The sequence below is a fragment of the Ranitomeya variabilis genome, chromosome 5 (assembly GCF_051348905.1).
Source record: "Ranitomeya variabilis isolate aRanVar5 chromosome 5, aRanVar5.hap1, whole genome shotgun sequence".
Taxonomy (NCBI): Eukaryota; Metazoa; Chordata; class Amphibia; order Anura; family Dendrobatidae; genus Ranitomeya; species Ranitomeya variabilis.
Window position 1 is genome coordinate 456412924 of NC_135236.1, and position 20893 is coordinate 456433816.

The window sequence follows — 20893 nt, forward strand, 5'->3', positions numbered from 1 at the left end:
TGCACTGTATACTGCGTGGCTGTGCAATATACTACGTGGACATGCATATTCTAGAATACCCGATGAGTTAGAATCGGGCCACAGTCTAATAATTATAAGACTACAGATAGTGGTTTGGAATTGTGCTGTACTGTCACTTTAAGAGCTGATATTATCTGACAAAACTTGTGACCTGGTGAGCTGATGTAGATTTCATAGGCGTTGGCATAGTAACTGTGTCTGACTGCGCATATCAATGAGCTAATCAGCCAGGTGGCAGTTATTTTTAGAAATTGCCTCAGAAACCAGCCCATTATAAACGTATAGGAAAATTTCTCCATTGAAACGCATTGAAAGACTTTTTTCAAACACAAATTGCGCAAAAACTACAAATCCGATCGGCACGAAAAATACTTAGCACACCTCTTGGGGACGCTGGCTTCGAAATGACACCTCACTGGAGTCTGTGAGTTTAGCGGTTCGGGCCGCATTACGTGCGGACTGAATAATAAGAATAAGAAGAAGTTTACCACGGTGGAATAACAGTATAGTGCTTTGTTCCAAAGCACTATAATAATAACTAGATGGGTATTTCCTGAAGGAACTACAGATAGTGCTTTGGAATGGTGCCCGGGCTGCCCCTGCAAGACTTTCACACTTGGGTGCCCCTCAGGCGCTGGTTTGGTAGTTGTAGCCCCTCAGGGTTGAGGCCACTCTGGGTCCGATTTGGTGGGCCGGGTCACTCTGGGTCCAATTTGGTGGGCCGGGTCACTCTGGGTCCGATTTGGTGGGCCGGGTCACTCTGGGTCCGATTTGGTGGGCCGGGTGTTGTGAATTTGCTTTTTGGCTCCCTCTAGTGGTTACTAGTTTTTTGACTCTGGTTTTTCTGTCATTCCTTTTATCCGCACCTGGGTCGTTAGTTAGGGGTGTTGCTATATAAGCTCCCTGGACCTTCAGTTCAATGCCTGGCAACGTAGTTATCAGAGCTAATCTGCTGTGCTCTTGTCTACTGATCCTGGTTCCGGTTATATCAGCTAAGTCTGCTATTTTGCTTTTTGCTATTTGTTTTGTATTTTTGTCCAGCTTGTTCCATATCTGTATCCTGATCTTTGCTGGAAGCTCTAGGGGGCTGGTGTTCTCCCCCCGGACCGTTAGACGGTTCGGGGGTTCTTGAATTTCCAGTGTGGATTTTGATAGGGTTTTTGTTGACCATATAAGTTACCTTTCTTATTCTGCTATTAGTAAGCGGGCCTCTCTGTGCTAAACCTGGTTCATTTCTGTGTTTGTTATTTCCTCTTACCTCACCGTTATTATTTGTGGGGGGCTTCTATCCTGCTTTGGGGTCCCTTTCTCTGGAGGCAAGAGAGGTCTTTGTTTTCTTCTACTAGGGGTAGTTAGATTCTCCGGCTGGCGCGTGTCATCTAGAATCAACGTAGGAATGATCCCCGGCTATTTCTAGTGTTGGCGTTAGGAGTAGATATATGGTCAACCCAGTTACCACTGCCCTATGAGCTGGATTTTTGTATCTTGCAGACTTCCATTTCTATATGGTCAACCCAGTTACCACTGCCCTATGAGCTGGATTTTTGTATCTTGCAGACTTCCATTTTCCTCTGAGACCCTCGCCATTGGGGTCATAACAGTTTGCCAGGCCAGTATTATATGTGTAATGCATTGCAAAAGAGGGATTACAAGAAAGAAGATTCTGAGTTTTTTTTTTCCCTCTCTCATTTTTTTTTTTCTTCTTCCCCTTTACCTCAGAGTGGCTTAAGCTTGCTGCAGACATGAATGTCCAGACCTTGATTACAAGTGTGGACCAGCTGGCTACTCGTGTGCAGGGCTTACAAGACTATGTTATCAGAAGTCCTAGGTCAGAACCTAAGATACCGATTCCTGAACTGTTTTCCGGAGACAGGTTTAAGTTTAGGAATTTCATGAATAATTGCAAATTGTTTTTGTCCCTGAGACCCTGTTCATCTGGAGACTCCGCTCAGCAAGTAAAAATTGTTATTTCGTTCTTACGGGGCGACCCTCAAGATTGGGCTTTTTCGCTGGCGCCTGGAGATCCGGCATTGGCCGATATTGATGCGTTTTTTCTGGCGCTCGGTTTACTTTATGAGGAACCCAATCTTGAGATTCAGGCAGAAAAGGCCTTGCTGGCTATGTCTCAGGGGCAGGACGAGGCTGAAGTGTACTGCCAAAAATTTCGGAAATGGTCCGTGCTGACACATTGGAACGAGTGTGCACTGGCCGCTAATTTTAGAAATGGCCTTTCTGATGCCATTAAGAATGTTATGGTGGGTTTTCCCATTCCCACAGGTCTGAATGATACTATGGCACTGGCTATTCAAATTGACCGGCGGTTGCGGGAGCGCAAAACCGCAAATTCCCTCATGGTGTTGTCTGAACAGACACCTAATTCGGTGCAATGTGATAGAAAAACCGCAAATTCCCTCATGGTGTTGTCTGAACAGACACCTGATTTAATGCAATGTGATAGAATCCTGTCTAGAAATGAGCGGAAAATTCATAGACGCCGGAATGGCTTGTGTTACTACTGTGGTGATTCTACACATGTTATCTCAGCATGCTCTAAACGTATAGCTAAGGTTGTTAGTCCGGTCACCGTTGGTAATTTGCAACCTAAATTTATTCTGTCTGTAACTTTGATTTGCTCACTGTCATCTTATCCTGTCATGGCGTTTGTAGATTCAGGTGCAGCCCTGAGTCTTATGGATCTGTCATTTGCTAAGCACTGTGGTTTTATTCTTGAACCATTAGAAAATCCTATTCCTCTTAGGGGGATTGATGCTACGCCATTGGCAGCAAATAAACCGCAGTATTGGACACAGGTTACCATGTGCATGACTCCTGAACACCGCGAGGTGATACGTTTTCTTGTTTTACATAAAATGCATGATTTGGTTGTTTTAGGGCTGCCATGGTTACAGACCCATAATCCCGTCCTGGACTGGAAGGCTATGTCAGTGTCAAGTTGGGGCTGTCGTGGTATTCATGGGGATTCCCTGCCTGTGTCTATTGCTTCTTCTACGCCTTCGGAAGTTCCGGAGTATTTGTCTGATTATCAGGATGTCTTTAGCGAGTCCAGGTCCAGTGCATTGCCTCCTCATAGGGACTGTGACTGTGCTATAGATTTGATCCCAGGCAGTACATTTCCTAAGGGAAGACTGTTTAATCTGTCGGTACCTGAACATACCGCTATGCGTTCGTATATCAAGGAGTCTCTGGAGAAAGGACATATTTGTCCTTCTTCTTCCCCTCTTGGGGCGGGATTCTTTTTTGTGGCTAAAAAGGACGGATCTTTGAGGCCTTGTATTGATTATCGGCTTTTAAATAAGATCACTGTCAAATTTCAGTATCCTTTGCCGCTGTTGTCTGACTTGTTTGCCCGGATTAAAGGTGCCAAGTGGTTCACCAAGATAGACCTTCGTGGTGCGTACAACCTTGTGCGCATTAAGCAAGGTGATGAATGGAAAACCGCATTCAATACGCCCGAAGGTCATTTTGAGTACTTGGTGATGCCTTTTGGGCTCTCCAATGCGCCTTCAGTTTTTCAGTCCTTTATGCATGACATTTTCCGGAAGTATCTGGATAAATTTTTGATAGTTTATCTGGATGATATTTTGGTTTTTTCTGATAATTGGGACTCGCATGTGGAGCAGGTCAGGTTGGTCTTTAAAATTTTGCGTGAAAATTCTTTGTTTGTCAAGGGCTCAAAGTGTCTCTTTGGTGTACAGAAGGTTCCCTTTTTGGGGTTCATTTTTTCCCCTTCTGCTGTGGAGATGGACCCAGTCAAGGTCCGAGCTATTCTTGATTGGACTCAGCCCTCGTCAGTTAAGAGTCTTCAGAAGTTCTTGGGTTTCGCTAACTTCTACCGTCGTTTTATCGCAAATTTTTCTAGCATTGTGAAACCGTTGACGGATATGACCAAGAAGGGCTCCGATGTAGCTAACTGGGCTCCTGCTGCCGTGGAGGCTTTCCAGGAGTTAAAACGCCGGTTTACTTCGGCGCCTGTTTTGTGCCAGCCCGATATCTCACTTCCCTTTCAGGTTGAAGTGGATGCTTCAGAGATTGGAGCAGGGGCCGTTTTGTCGCAGAGAGGCCCTGGTTGCTCTGTTATGAAACCTTGTGCCTTTTTCTCTAGGAAATTTTCGCCTGCCGAGCGAAATTATGATGTGGGCAATCGGGAGTTGTTGGCCATGAAATGGGCATTTGAGGAGTGGCGTCATTGGCTCGAGGGTGCTAAGCATCGTGTGGTGGTCTTGACTGATCACAAAAATCTGATGTATCTCGAGTCTGCTAAACGCCTTAATCCGAGACAGGCCCGCTGGTCATTGTTTTTCTCCCGCTTTGATTTTGTTGTCTCGTATTTACCTGGTTCAAAGAATGTGAAGGCCGATGCTCTTTCTAGGAGCTTTGTGCCTGATGCTCCTGGACTCGCTGATCCTGTTGGTATCCTTAAGGATGGAGTTATCTTGTCAGCTATTTCTCCGGATCTGCGACGTGTGTTGCAGAGATTTCAGGCTGATAGGCCTGAGTCTTGTCCACCTGACAGACTGTTTGTCCCGGATAAATGGACCAGCAGAGTCATTTCCGAGGTTCATTCCTCAGTGTTGGCAGGTCACCCGGGAATTTTTGGCACCAGAGATCTGGTGGCCAGGTCCTTTTGGTGGCCTTCCTTGTCAAGGGATGTGCGGTCATTTGTGCAGTCCTGTGGTACTTGTGCTCGAGCTAAGCCTTGCTGTTCTCGTGCCAGCGGGTTGCTCTTGCCCTTGCCTGTCCCGAAGAGACCTTGGACACATATCTCCATGGATTTCATTTCTGATCTTCCGGTGTCTCAGGGCATGTCTGTCATCTGGGTGATATGTGATCGCTTCTCCAAGATGGTCCATTTGGTTCCTTTGCCTAAGCTGCCTTCCTCTTCCGATCTGGTTCCTGTGTTTTTCCAGAACGTGGTTCGTTTGCACGGCATCCCTGAGAATATTGTGTCAGACAGAGGATCCCAGTTCGTTTCTAGGTTCTGGCGATCCTTTTGTAATAGGATGGGCATTGATTTGTCGTTTTCATCTGCTTTCCATCCTCAGACTAATGGACAGACGGAGCGAACCAACCAGACTTTGGAGGCTTATTTGAGGTGCTTTGTCTCTGCTGATCAGGACGATTGGGTGACATTCTTGCCGTTGGCTGAGTTTGCCCTTAATAATCGGGCTAGTTCCGCCACCTTGGTTTCGCCTTTTTTCTGCAACTCTGGTTTCCATCCTAGCTTTTCTTCGGGTCATGTGGAGCCTTCTGACTGTCCTGGGGTGGATTCTGTGGTGGATAGGTTGCAGCGGATCTGGAATCATGTGGTGGACAACTTGAAGTTGTCACAGGAGAGGGCTCAGCGCTTTGCCAACCGCCGCCGCGGTGTGGGTCCCCGACTACGCGTTGGGGATTTGGTGTGGCTTTCTTCTCGCTTTATTCCTATGAAGGTCTCCTCTCCAAAATTTAAACCTCGCTTCATTGGTCCTTACAAGATATTGGAAATCCTTAATCCTGTATCTTTTCGTCTGGATCTTCCTGTGTCGTTTGCTATTCACAATGTATTTCATAGGTCCTTGTTGCGGCGGTACGTTGTGCCTGTTGTTCCTTCTGCTGAGCCGCCTGCTCCGGTGTTGGTTGAGGGCGAGTTGGAGTACGTGGTGGAGAAGATCTTGGATTCGCGCCTCTCCAGGCGGAGGCTTCAGTACCTGGTCAAGTGGAAGGGCTATGGTCAGGAGGATAATTCCTGGGTGGTCGCCTCTGATGTTCATGCGGCCGATTTAGTTCGTGCCTTTCATGCCGCTCATCCTGATCGCCCTGGTGGTCGTGGTGAGGGTTCGGTGACCCCTCACTAAGGGGGGGGTACTGTTGTGAATTTGCTTTTTGGCTCCCTCTAGTGGTTACTAGTTTTTTGACTCTGGTTTTTCTGTCATTCCTTTTATCCGCACCTGGGTCGTTAGTTAGGGGTGTTGCTATATAAGCTCCCTGGACCTTCAGTTCAATGCCTGGCAACGTAGTTATCAGAGCTAATCTGCTGTGCTCTTGTCTACTGATCCTGGTTCCGGTTATATCAGCTAAGTCTGCTATTTTGCTTTTTGCTATTTGTTTTGTATTTTTGTCCAGCTTGTTCCATATCTGTATCCTGATCTTTGCTGGAAGCTCTAGGGGGCTGGTGTTCTCCCCCCGGACCGTTAGACGGTTCGGGGGTTCTTGAATTTCCAGTGTGGATTTTGATAGGGTTTTTGTTGACCATATAAGTTACCTTTCTTATTCTGCTATTAGTAAGCGGGCCTCTCTGTGCTAAACCTGGTTCATTTCTGTGTTTGTTATTTCCTCTTACCTCACCGTTATTATTTGTGGGGGGCTTCTATCCTGCTTTGGGGTCCCTTTCTCTGGAGGCAAGAGAGGTCTTTGTTTTCTTCTACTAGGGGTAGTTAGATTCTCCGGCTGGCGCGTGTCATCTAGAATCAACGTAGGAATGATCCCCGGCTATTTCTAGTGTTGGCGTTAGGAGTAGATATATGGTCAACCCAGTTACCACTGCCCTATGAGCTGGATTTTTGTATCTTGCAGACTTCCATTTTTATATGGTCAACCCAGTTACCACTGCCCTATGAGCTGGATTTTTGTATCTTGCAGACTTCCATTTTCCTCTGAGACCCTCGCCATTGGGGTCATAACACCGGGTCACTCTGGGTCCGATTTGGTGGGCCGGGTCACTCTGGGTCCGATTTGGTGGCCCGGGTCACTCTGGGTCCGATTTGGTGGGCCGGGTCACTCTGGGTCCGATTTGGTGGGCCGGGTCACTCTGGGTCCGATTTGGTGGCCCGGGTCACTCTGGGTCCGATTTGGTGGCCCGGGTCACTCTGGGTCCGATTTGGTGGCCCGGGTCACTCTGGGCCCGATTTGGTGGCCCGGGTCACTCTGGGTCCGATTTGGTGGCCCGGGTCACTCTGGGTCCGATTTGGTGGCCCGGGTCACTCTGGGTCCGATTTGGTGGCCCGGGTCACTCTGGGTCCGATTTGGTGGCCCGGGTCACTCTGGGTCCGATTTGGTGGCCCGGGTCACTCTGGGTCCGATTTGGTGGCCCGGGTCACTCTGGGTCCGATTTGGTGGCCCGGGTCACTCTGGGTCCGATTTGGTGGCCCGGGTCACTCTGGGTCCGATTTGGTGGCCCGGGTCACTCTGGGTCCGATTTGGTGGCCCGGGTCACTCTGGGTCCGATTTGGTGGCCCGGGTTACTCTGGGTCCGATTTGGTGGCCCGGGTCACTCTGGGTCCGATTTGGTGGCCCGGGTCACTCTGGGTCCGATTTGGTGGGCCGGGTCACTCTGGGTCCGATTTGGCGGCCCGGGTCACTCTGGGTCCGATTTGGCGGCCCGGGTCACTCTGGGTCCGACTTGGCGGGCCGGGTCACTCTGGGTCCGACTTGGCGGGCGGCGCCACTCTGGGTCCGACTTGGCGGGCGGCGCCACTCTGGGTCCGACTTGGCGGGCGGCGCCACTCTGGGTCCGACTTGGCGGGCGGCGCCACTCTGGGTCCGATTTGGCGGGCGGCGCCACTCTGGGTCCGATTTGGCGGGCGGCGCCACTCTGGGTCCGATTTGGCGGGCGGCGCCACTCTGGGTCCGATTTGGCAAGAGGGGGCACTCTGGTCCGATTTGGTGGGCTGGGTCCGATTTGGTGAGCGGGGCAATAATTATAAGACTACAGATAGTGTTTTGGAATTGTGCTCTACTGTCACTTTAAGAGCGGACATTATCTGACAAAACTTGTGACCTGGTGGGCTGGTAGAGTTTATAGGCGTTGGCATAGTACCTGGGTCTCACTGCGCATATCAATGAGCTAATCAGCCAGGTGGCAGTTATTTTTAGAAATTGCCTCAGAAATCAGGCCCATTATAAACGTATTGGAAAATTTCCCTATTGAAACGCATTGAGACACTTTTTTCAAACGCAAATTGCGCCAAAACTACAAATCCGATCGACACGAAAAATACTTAGCACACCTCTCAGGGACACTGGCTTCGAAATGACACCTCACTGGAGTCTGTGAGTTTAGCGGTTCGGGCCGCATTACGTGCGGACTGAATAATAATAAGAATAATAACTAGATGGGTATTTCCTGAAGGAACTACAGATAGTGCTTTGGAATGGTGCCCGGTTTGCCCCAGCAAGACTTTCACACTTGGGTGCCCCTCAGGCGCTGGTTTGGTAGTTGTAGCCACTCTGGGTCCGATTTGGCGGGCGGCGCCACTCTGGGTCCGATTTGGCGGGCGGCGCCACTCTGGGTCCGATTTGGCGGGCGGCGCTACTCTGGGTCCGATTTGGCGCGCGGCACCACACTGGGTCCGATTTGGCGGGCGGCGCCACCCTGTGTCCGATTTGGTGGGCGGAGCCACCCTGGGTACGATTTGGTGGGCGGCGCCACCCCGGGTACAATTTGGCGGGCGGCGCCACCCTGGGTCCGATTTGGCGGGCAGCGCCACCCTGGGTCTGATTTGGCGGGCAGCGCCACTCGGGGTCCGATTTGGAGGGCGGCGCCACCCTGGGTCCGATTTGGCGGGCGGCGTCACCCTGGGTCCGATTTGGCGGGCAGCGCCACTCGGGGTCCGATTTGGAGGGCGGCGCCACTCTGGGTCCGATTTGGTGGGCGGAGCCACTCTGGGTCCGATTTGGTGGGCGGAGCCACTCTAGGTCTGATTTGGTGGGCGGGGCACCTCAGGGTCCGATTTGGTGGGCGTGGTCACTCGGGGTCCGAATTGGTGAGCGGGGCAATAATTATAATATGACTACAGATAGTGCTTTGGAATTGTGCTGTGCTATCACTTTAAGAGCTGATATTATCTGACAAAACTTGTGTGCTGGGCTCATGTAGAGTTCGTAGGCATTGGCATAGTAACTGGGTCTGTCTGCGCTGTATACTGCGGGGCTCTGCGCTGTATACTGCGCGGCTCTGCGCTGTATAATGCGCGGCTCTGCGCTGTATGCTGCGCGGCTCTGCGCTGTATACTGCGGGGCTCTGCGCTGTATGCTGCGGGGCTCTGCGCTGTATGCTGCGGGGCTCTGCGCTGTATGCTGCGGGGCTCTGCACTGTATGCTGCGGGGCTCTGCGCTGTATTCTGCGCGGCTCTGCGCTGTATTCTGCGCGGCTCTGCGCTGTATACTGCGGGGCTCTGCGCTGTATACTGCGCGGCTCTGCGCTGTATGCTGCGCGGCTCCGCGCTGTATGCTGCGTGGCTCTGCGCTGTATAATGCGCGGCTCTGCGCTGTATGCTGCGCGGCTCCGCGCTGTATGCTGCGCGGCTCCGTGCTGTATAATGCGCGGCTCCGCGCTGTATACTGCGCGGCTCTGCGCTGTATGCTGCGCGGCTCTGCGCTGTATGCTGCGGGGCTCTGCGCTGTATACTGTAATAATAATAAGACTACAGATAGTGCTTTGAAATTGTGCTGTGCTGTCACTTTAAGAGCTGATATTATCTGACAAAACTGTGACCTGGTGGAGTTGATAGGCGTTGGCATAGTAACTGTGTCTGACTGCGCATATCAATGAGCTAATCAGCCAGGTGGCACTTGGCAGTTAAGTTATTTTTAGAAATTGCCTCAGAAACCAGCCCATTTTAAACGTGTAGGAAAATTTCCCTATTGAAATGCATTGAAACAATGCTTTCCAATGAGGGGGAAACAATTTTCAAATGCAAATTGCACCAAAACTACAAATCCGATCGACATGAAAATAACTTAGCACACCTCTCGTGGACGCTGGCTTCGAAATGACACCTCAATGGAGTCTGTGCGTTCAGCGGTTCGGGCCGCATTAACTGCGAAAAAAAGCCTAATAATAATAATAATAACTAAATGGGTATTTCCTGAAGGAACTACAGATAGTGCTTTGGAATGGTGCCCGGGCTGCCCCTGCAAGACTTTCACACTTGGGTGCCCCTCATGCGCTGGCTTGGTAGTTGTAGCCCCTAAAGGGGTGAGGCCACTCTGGGTCCGATTTGGTGGGCGGGGTCACTCTGGGACCAATTTGGTGGGCGGGGTCACTCTGGGACCGATTTGGCGGGCGGCGCCACTCTGGGTCCGATTTGGCGGGCGGCACCACTCTGGGTCCGATTTGGCGGGCGGCGCCACTCTGGGTCCGATTTGGTGGGCGGCGCCACTCTGGGTCCGATTTGGCGGGCGGCGCCACTCTGGGTCCGATTTGGTGGGTGGCGCCACTCTGGGTCCGATTTGGCTGGCGGCGCCACTCTGGGTCCGATTTGGCGGCCCGGGTCACTCTGGGTCCGATTTGGCGGCCCGGGTCACTCTGGGTCCGATTTGGCGGCCCGGGTCACTCTGGGTCCGATTTGGCGGGCCGGGCCGCTCTGGGTCCGATTTGGTGGGCCGGGCCGCTCTGGGTCCGATTTGGTGGCCCGGGTCGCTCTGGGTCCGATTTGGTGGCCCGGGTCGCTCTGGGTCCGATTTGGTGGCCCGGGTCGCTCTGGGTCCGATTTGGTGACCCAGGTCGCTCTGGGTCCGATTTGGTGGCCCGGGTCGCTCTGGGTCCGATTTGGTGGCCCGGGTCGCTCTGGGTCCGATTTGGTGGCCCGGGTCACTCTGGGTCCGATTTGGTGGCCCGGGTCACTCTGGGTCCGATTTGGTGGCCCGGGTCACTCTGGGTCCGATTTGGTGGCCCGGGTCACTCTGGGTCCGGCTCTGCGCTGTATTCTGCGCGGCTCTGCGCTGTATACTGCGGGGCTCTGCGCTGTATGCTGCGCGGCTCCGCGCTGTATGCTGCGTGGCTCTGCGCTGTATAATGCGCGGCTCTGCGCTGTATGCTGCGCGGCTCCGTGCTGTATGCTGCGCGGCTCCGTGCTGTATAATGCGCGGCTCCGCGCTGTATGCTGCGCGACTCTGCGCTGTATGCTGCGCGGCTCTGCGCTGTATGCTGCGGGGCTCTGCGCTGTATACTGTAATAATAATAAGACTACAGATAGTGCTTTGAAATTGTGCTGTGCTGTCACTTTAAGAGCTGATATTATCTGACAAAACTGTGACCTGGTGGAGTTGATAGGCGTTGACTGGGTCCGATTTGGTGGCCCGGGTCACTCTGGGTCCGATTTGGCGTTCGGCGCCACTCTGGGTCCGATTTGGCGGGCGGTGCCACTCTGGGTCCGATTTGGCGGGCGGCGCCACTCTGGGTCCGATTTGGCGGGCGGCGCCACTCTGGGTCCGATTTGGCGGGCGGCGCCACTCTGGGTCCGATTTGGCGGGCGGCGCCACTCTGGGTCCGATTTGGCGGGCGGCGCCACTCTGGGTCCGATTTGGTGAGCTGGGCAATAATTATAATAAGACTACAGATAGTGCTTTGAAATAGTGCTGTGCTATCACTTTAAGAGCTGATATTATCTGGCAAAACTGTGCTGGTCATGTACAGTTCGCAGGCGTTGGCATAGTAACTGGGCCTGACTGCACATATCAATGAGCTAATCAGCCAGGTGGCAAGTGGCAGGTACATTTCAAATTGCCTCAGAAACCCGGCCATTATAACCTATGGGAAAATTTCCCTATTGAAATGCATTACAATGAGGGGAAAAAACATTTTCAAACGCAAATTGCGCCAAAACTACAAATCCGATCGACACGAAAAATACTTAGCACACCTCTTGGGGATGCTGGCTTCGAAATGACACCTCACTGGAGTCTGTGAGTGAAGCGGTTCGGGCCGCATTACGTGCGGACTGAATAATAATAAGAAGAATAAGAAGAAGTTATCCACGATGGAATAACAGTATAGTGCTTTGTTCCAAAGCACTATAATAATAAGAAGTTTACCACGGTGGAATAACAGTATAGTGCTTTGTTCCAAAGCACTATAATAAGAAGTTTACCACGGTGGAATAACAGTATAGTGCTTTGTTCCAAAGCACTATAATAATAAGAACTAGATGTTTATTTCCTGAAGGAACTACAGATAGTGCTTTGGAATGGTGCCCGGGCTGCCCCTGCAAGACTTTCACACTTGGGTGCCCCTCAGGCGCTGGTTTGGTAGTTGTAGCCACTCTGGGTCTGATTTGGCGGGCGGCGCCACTCTAGGTCCGATTTGGTGGCCCGGGTCACTCTGGGTCCGATTTGGTGGCCCGGGTCACTCTGGGTCCGATTTGGTGGCCCGGGTCACTCTGGGTCCGATTTGGTGGCCCGGGTCACTCTGGGTCCGATTTGGTGGCCCCGGTCACTCTGGGTCCGATTTGGTGGCCCCGGTCACTCTGGGTCCGATTTGGTGGCCCCGGTCACTCTGGGTCCGATTTGGTGGCCCCGGTCACTCTGGGTCCGATTTGGTGGCCCGGGTCACTCTGGGTCCGATTTGGTGGCCCGGGTCACTCTGGGTCCGATTTGGTGGGCCGGGTCACTCTGGGTCCGATTTGGTGGGCCGGGTCACTCTGGGTCCGATTTGGTGGGCCGGGTCACTCTGGGTCCGATTTGGTGGGCCGGGTCACTCTGGGTCCGATTTGGTGGCCCGGGTCACTCTGGGTCCGATTTGGTGGCCCGGGTCACTCTGGGTCCGATTTGGTGGCCCGGGTAACTCTGGATCCGATTTGGTGGGCCGGGTCACTCTGGGTCCGATTTGGTGGCCCGGATCACTCTAGGTCCGATTTGGTGGGCCGGGTCACTCTGGGTCCGATTTGGTGGCCCGGGTCACTCTGGGTCCGATTTGGTGGGCCGGGTCACTCTGGGTCCGATTTGGTGGGCCGGGTCACTCTGGGTCCGATTTGGTGGGCCGGGTCACTCTGGGTCCGATTTGGTGGGCCGGGTCACTCTGGGTCCGATTTGGTGGGCCGGGTCACTCTGGGTCCGATTTGGTGGGCCGGGTCACTCTGGGTCCGATTTGGTGGCCCGGGTCACTCTGGGTCCGATTTGGTGGCCCGGGTCACTCTGGGTCCGATTTGGTGGCCCGGGTCACTCTGGGTCCGATTTGGTGGCCCGGGTCACTCTGGGTCCGATTTGGTGGCCCGGGTCACTCTGGGTCCGATTTGGTGGCCCGGGTCACTCTGGGTCTGATTTGGTAGGCCGGGTCACTCTGACTGACAGCAGGATAAGGGAATGGCTGATAACAGAGAATAGACTGACAGCAGGACAAGGGAATGGCTGATAACAGAGAGAATAGACTGACAGCACGACAGGGGAATGGCTGATAACAGAGAGAAATAGACTGACAGCAGGACGGGGAATGGCTGATAACAGAGAGAAATAGACTGACAGCAGGACAGGGGAATGGCTGATAACAGAGAAAAAGACTGACAGCAGGACGGGGAATGGCTGATAACAGGGAGAATAGACTGACAGCAGGACAGGGGAATGGCTGATAACAGAGAGAAATAGATGGGTATTTCCTGAATGAGCTATAGATAGTGCTTTGGAATGGTGCCCGGGCTGCCCCTGCAAGACTTTCACACTTGGGTGCCCCTCAGGCGCTGGTTTGGTAGTTGTAGCCCCTCAGGGTTGAGGCCACTCTGGGTCCGATTTGGCGGGCGGCGCCGCTCTAGGTCCGATTTGGCGGGCGGCGCCACTCTGGGTCCGATTTGGCGGGCGGCGCCACTCTGGGTCCGATTTGGCGGGCGGCGCCACTCTGGGTCCGATTTGGCGGGCGGCGCCACTCTGGGTCCGATTTGGCGGGCGGCGCCACTCTGGGTCCGATTTGGCGGGCGGCGCCACTCTGGGTCCGATTTGGTGGGAGGCGCCACTCTGGGTCCGATTTGGCGGGCGGCGCCACTCTGGGTCCGATTTGGCGGGCGGCGCCACTCTGGGTCCGATTTGGCGGGCGGCGCCACTCTGGGTCCGATTTGGCGGGCGGTGCCACACTGGGTCCGATTTGGCGGGCGGCGCCACTCTGGGTCCGATTTGGCGGGCGGTGCCACTCTGGGTCCGATTTGGCGGGCGGCGCCACTCTGGGTCCGATTTGGCGTTCGGCGCCACTCTGGGTCCGATTTTGCAGGCGGCGCCACTCTGGGTCCGATTTTGCGGGCGGCGCCACTCTGGGTCCGATTTGGCGGGCGGCGCCACTCCGGGTCCGATTTGGTGAGCGGGGCAATAATTATAATAAGACTACAGATAGTGCTTTGAAATTGTGCTGTGCTATCACTTTAAGAGCTGATATTATCTGGCAAAAAAAACTGTGCTGGTGTGGTCATGTACAGTTCGCAGGCGTTGGCATAGTAACTGGGCCTGACTGCGCATATCAATGAGCTAATCAGCCAGGTGGCAGGTGGCAGGTACATTTCAAATTGCCTCAGAAACCCGGCCATTATAACCCATGGGAAAATTTCCCTATTGAAATGCATTACAATGAGGGGAAAAAACATTTTCAAACGCAAATTGCGCCAAAACTACAAATCCGATCGACGCGAAAAATACTTAGCACACCTCTTGGGGACGCTGGCTTCGAAATGACACCTCACTGGAGTCTGTGAGTGAAGCGGTTCAGGCCGCATTACGTGCGGACTGAATAATAATAAGAACTAGATGGGTATTTCCTGAAGGAACTACAGATAGTGCTTTGGAATGGTGCCCGGGCTGCCCCTGCAAGACTTTCACACTTGGGTGCCCCTCAGGCGGTCCGATTTGGTGGGTTGGGTCAATCTGGGTCTGATTTTGTGGGCGGGGTAAATCTAGGTCCGATTCGGTGGGCGGGGTCACTTTTGGTCCGATTCTGTGGGCGCGGCCACTCTGGGTCCGATTCGGTGGGCGGAGCCACTCTGGGTCCGATTTGGTGGGCGGGGCACCTTAGGGACCAATTTGGTGGGTGGGGTCACTCGGTCCGATTTGGTGGGCTGGTCACCTCAGGGTCTCATTTGGTGGGCTGGGCACCTCAGGGTCCGATTTGGTGGGTGGGGTCACTCTGGGTCCGATTTGGTGGAAGGGGTCACTCTGGGTTTGATTTGGTGGAAGGGGTCACTCTGGGTTCGATTTGGTGGGCGGAGCCACTCTGGGTCCGATTTGGTGGGCGGGGTCACTCTGGGTCCGATTTGGTGGGCGGGGTCACTCTGGGTCCGATTTGGTGAGCCGGGCCCCTCGGGGTCCGATTTGGTGAGCGGGGTAATCTACTATATAATTGTCTAAGGGCACTTCCGTCTTTCTGTCTCACAACACCGCTACGTCATCATCTCATGAGACCGCAATGCACTCTTGGGACCGGAGCGCGCAACAAGCATCGGGTACCGGCCACTCCAGGTGCAACAAGCATCGTGTACCGGCCGCTCTAGGAGGTGCAACAACCATCAGATACCGGCCGCTCCAGGAGGTGAGTATGTAACTTTTTTATTTTAATTCTTTTTTTTTTTAACAGGGATATGCAGTATACTATGTGACTGGACAATATACTACGTGACTGGGCAGTATAACTACGTGGCTCTGCGCTGTATACTGCGTGGCTCTGCGCTGTATACTGCGTGGCTCTGCGCTGTATACTACGCGGCTCTGCGCTGTATACTACGCGGCTCTGCGCTGTATACTGCGCGGCTCTGCGCTTTGTACTGCGCGGCTCTGCGCTATATACTGCGTGGCTCTTCGCTGTATACTGCGCGGCTCTGCGCTGTGTACTGCGCGGCTCTGCGCTGTGTACTGCGCGGCTCTGCGCTGTGTACTGCGCGGCTCTGCGCTGTATACTGCGCGGCTCTGCGCTGTGTACTGCGCGGCTCTGCGCTGTGTACTGCGCGGCTCTGCGCTGTGTACTGCGCGGCTCTGCGCTGTGTACTGCGCGGCTCTGCGCTTTATACTGCGCGACTCTGCGCTTTGTACTGCGCGGCTCTGCGCTGTGTACTGCGCGGCTCTGCGCTGTGTACTGCGCGGCTCTGCGCTGTGTACTGCGCGGCTCTGCGCTGTGTACTGCGCGGCTCTGCGCTGTGTACTGCGCGGCTCTGCGCTGTATACTGCGTGGCTCTGCGCTGTGTACTGCGCGGCTCTGCGCTGTGTACTGCGTGGCTCTGCGCTTTATACTGCGCGACTCTGCGCTGTGTACTGCGCGGCTCTGCGCTGTGTACTGCGCGGCTCTGCGCTGTGTACTGCGCGGCTCTGCGCTTTATACTGCGCGACTCTGCGCTTTGTACTGCGCGGCTCTGCGCTGTGTACTGCGCGGCTCTGCGCTGTGTACTGCGCGGCTCTGCGCTGTGTACTGCGCGGCTCTGCGCTGTGTACTGCGCGGCTCTGCGCTGTGTACTGCGCGGCTCTGCGCTGTGTACTGCGCGGCTCTGCGCTGTATACTGCGTGGCTCTGCGCTGTATACTGCGTGGCTCTGCGCTGTGTACTGCGCGGCTCTGCGCTGTGTACTGCGCGGCTCTGCGCTGTGTACTGCGCGGCTCTGCGCTGTGTACTGCGCGGCTCTGCGCTGTGTACTGCGCGGCTCTGCGCTGTGTACTGCGCGGCTCTGCGCTGTATACTGCGCGGCTCTGCTCTGTGTACTGCGCGGCTCTGCGCTGTGTACTGCGTGGCTCTGCGCTTTATACTGCGCGACTCTGCGCTTTGTACTGCGCGGCTCTGCGCTGTGTACTGCGCGGCTCTGCGCTGTGTACTGCGCGGCTCTGCGCTGTGTACTGCGCGGCTCTGCGCTTTTTACTGCGCGACTCTGCGCTTTGTACTGCGCGGCTCTGCGCTGTGTACTGCGCGGCTCTGCGCTGTGTACTGCGCGGCTCTGCGCTGTGTACTGCGCGGCTCTGCGCTGTGTACTGCGCGGCTCTGCGCTGTGTACTGCGCGGCTCTGCGCTTTATACTGCGCGACTCTGCGCTTTGTACTGCGCGGCTCTGCGCTGTGTACTGCGCGGCTCTGCGCTGTGTACTGCGCGGCTCTGCGCTGTGTACTGCGCGGCTCTGCGCTGTGTACTGCGCGGCTCTGCGCTGTGTACTGCGCGGCTCTGCGCTGTGTACTGCGCGGCTCTGCGCTGTGTACTGCGCGGCTCTGCACTGTATACTGCGTGGCTGTGCAATATACTACGTGGACATGCATATTCTAGAATACCCGATGAGTTAGAATCGGGCCACAGTCTAATAATCATAAGACTACAGATAGTGGTTTGGAATTGTGCTGTACTGTCACTTTAAGAGCTGATATTATCTGACAAAACTTGTGACCTGGTGAGCTGATGTAGACTTCATAGGCGTTGGCATAGTAACTGTGTCTGACTGCGCATATCAAAGAGCTAATCAGCCAGGTGGCAGTTATTTTTAGAAATTGCCTCAGAAACCAGCCCATTATAAACGTATGGGACAATTTCCCTATTGAAACGCATTGAAAGACTTTTTTCAAACACAAATTGCGCAAAAACTACAAATCCGATCGGCACGAAAAATACTTAGCACACCTCTCAGGAACGCTGGCTTCGAAATGACACCTCACTGGAGTCTGTGAGTTTAGCGGTTCGGGCCGCATTACGTGCGGACTGAATAATAAGAATAAGAAGAAGTTTACCACGGTGGAATAACAGTATAGTGCTTTGTTCCAAAGCACTATAACTAGATGGGTATTTCCTGGAGGAACTACAGATAGTGCTTTGGAATGGTGCCCGGGCTGCCCCTGCAAGACTTTCACACTTGGGTGCCCCTCAGGCGCTGGTTTGGTAGTTGTAGCCCCTCAGGGTTGAGGCCACTCTGGGTCTGATTTGGTGGTCCGGGTCACTCTGGGTCCGATTTGGTGGCCCGGGTCACTCTGGGTCCGATTTGGTGGGCCGGGTCACTCTGGGTCCGATTTGGCGGGCGGCGCCACACTGGGTCCGATTTGGCGGGCGGCGCCACCCTGGGTCCGATTTGGCGGGCGGCGCCACCCCGGGTCCGATTTGGCGGGCGGCGCCACCCCGGGTCCGATTTGGCGGGCGGCGCCACCCCGGGTCCGATTTGGCGGGCGGCGCCACTCCGGGTCCGATTTGGCGGGCGGCGCCACTCTGGGTCCGATTTGGCGGGCGGCGCCAGGCGTTGGCATAGTAACTGGGCCTGACTGCACATATCAATGAGCTAATCAGCCAGGTGGCAGGTACATTTCAAATTGCCTCAGAAACCCGGCCATTATAACCTATGGGAAAATTTCCCTATTGAAATGCATTACAATGAGGGGAAAAAACATTTTCAAACGCAAATTGCGCCAAAACTACAAATCCGATCGACACGAAAAATACTTAGCACACCTCTTGGGGACGCTGGCTTCGAAATGACACCTCACTGGAGTCTGTGAGTGAAGCGGTTCGGGCCGCATTACGTGCGGACTGAATAATAATAAGAAGAACTAGATGGGTATTTCCTGAAGGAACTACAGATAGTGCTTTGGAATGGTGCCCGGGCTGCCCCTGCAAGACTTTCACACTTGGGTGCCCCTCAGATGCTGGTTTGGTAGTTGTAGCCCCTCAGGGTTGAGGATTTGGTGGGCGGGGTCACTCTGGGTCCGAGTTGGTGGCCCGGGTCACTCTGGGTCCGAGTTGGTGGCCCGGGTCACTCTGGGTCCGAGTTGGCGGCCCGGGTCACTCTGGGTCCGATTTGGCGGCCCGGGTCACTCTGGGTCCGATTTGGCGGCCCGGGTCACTCTGGGTCCGATTTGGCGGCCCGGGTCACTCTGGGTCCGATTTGGCGGCCCGGGTCACTCTGGGTCCGATTTGGCGGCCCGGGTCACTCTGGGTCCGATTTGGCGGCCCGGGTCACTCTGGGTCCGATTTGGCGGCCCGAGTCACTCTGGGTCCGATTTGGCGGCCCGGGTCACTCTGGGTCCGATTTGGCGGACCGGGTCACTCTGGGTCCGAGTTGGCGGCCCGGGCCACTCTGGGTCCGAGTTGGCGGCCCGGGCCACTCTGGGTCCGATTTGGCGGGCGGCGCCACTCTGGGTCCGATTTGGCGGGCGGCGCCACTCTGGGTCCGATTTGGCGGGCGGCGCCACTCTGGGTCCGATTTGGCGGGCGGCGCCACTCTGGGTCCGATTTGGCGGGCGGCGCCACTCTGGGTCCGATTTGGCGGGCGGCGCCACTCTGGGTCCGATTTGGCGGGCGGCGCCACTCTGGGTCCGATTTGGCGGGCGGCGCCACTCTGGGTCCGATTTGGCGGGCGGCGCCACTCTGGGTCCGATTTGGCGGGCGGCGCCACTCTGGGTCCGATTTGGCGGGCGGCGCCACTCTGGGTCCGATTTGGCGGGCGGCGCCACTCTGGGTCCGATTTGGCGGGCGGCGCCACTCTGGGTCCGATTTGGCGGGCGGCGCCACTCTGGGTCCGATTTGGCGGGCGGCGCCACTCTGGGTCCGATTTGGCGGGCGGCGCCACTCTGGGTCCGATTTGGCGGGCGGCGCCACTCTGGGTCCGATTTGGCGGGCGGCGCCACTCTGGGTCCGATTTGGCGGGCGGTGCCACTCCGGGTCCGATTTGCGCCACTCCGGGTCCGATTTGGTGGGCGGGGCCACTCCGGGTCCGATTTGGCAGGCGGCGCCACTCTGGGCCCGACTTGGCGGGCGGCGCCACTCTGGGTCCGACTTGGCGGGCGGCGCCACTCTGGGTCCGACTTGGCGGGCGGCGCCACTCTGGGTCCGACTTGGCGGGCGGCGCCACTCTGGGTCCGACTTGGCGGGCGGCGCCACTCTGGGTCCGACTTGGCGGGCGGCGCCACTCTGGGTCCGACTTGGCGGGCGGCGCCACTCTGGGTCCGACTTGGCGGGCGGCGCCACTCTGGGTCCGACTTGGCGGGCGGCGCCACTCTGGGTCCGACTTGGCGGGCGGCGCCACTCTGGGTCCGACTTGGCGGGCGGCGCCACTCTGGGTCCGACTTGGCGGGCGGCGCCACTCTGGGTCCGACTTGGCGGGCGGCGCCACTCTGGGTCCGACTTGGCGGGCGGCGCCACTCTGGGTCCGACTTGGCGGGCGGCGCCACTCTGGGTCCGATTTGGCAAGCGGGGGCACTCTGGGTCCGATTTGGCAAGCGGGGGCACTCTGGGTCTGATTTGGTGGGCTGGGTCCGATTTGGTGAGCGGGGCAATAATTATAAGACTACAGATAGTGTTTTGGAATTGTGCTCTACTGTCACTTTAAGAGCGGACATTATCTGACAGAACTTGTGACCTGGTGGGCTGATGTAGAGTTTATAGGCGTTGGCATAGTAACTGGGTCTCACTGCGCATATCAATTAGCTAATCAGCCAGGTGGCAGTTATTTTTAGAAATTGCCTCAGAAATCAGGCCCATTATAAACGTATTGGAAAATTTCCCTATTGAAACGCATTGAGACACTTTTTTCAAACGCAAATTGCGCCAAAACTACAAATCCGATCAACACGAAAAATACTTAGCACACCTCTCAGGAATGCTGGCTTCGAAATGACACCTCACTGGAGTCTGTGAGTGCAGCGGTTCGGGCCCCAGAGGAAGAGGCGTGGCTGTTGAACGGAGGGTCGGCTGTGTGCTTGGCTGTGGACCGTGTGCTCCTGGGAAGGGAGATTTTCACCTGGGACTCTTTGCCTGCCCCTTCCCAGGAAGCGAGGACTGTTCCTGGGACTGAGCTTCGGGGCTGAGCCCCTGGCTCCCACCCCCCGGTGCAAGCCGGCTGGGGGTGGGAGGCCTTGCATATCACCAAGAAGCCCCGTGTGCCATCTAGCCAGTCCCAGGAGCAAAAAGCCATGGGGAAAAGTGGCAAGAGCTCGTGGGGCCGCAGGCCCCAGAAGACCGGGGCCCCTAAGGCCGAGGCCGTGGCGGTTCCTCCTCCCCGAGGAGGAGAGGCGGCCAGTAGAGGTGCGGCGGTGGGCCCCCTGTTATGGGGCTCTAAGGCGGCAGGGGAGCCGATTACCACCTACGGCTCCCGGATACACGCGCACCTCTACGAATACGAGGAGGCCGCCAAGAAGTTGAGGTTACTCCGGGAGGAGTTGAAGGGAGCCAGGGCAGCT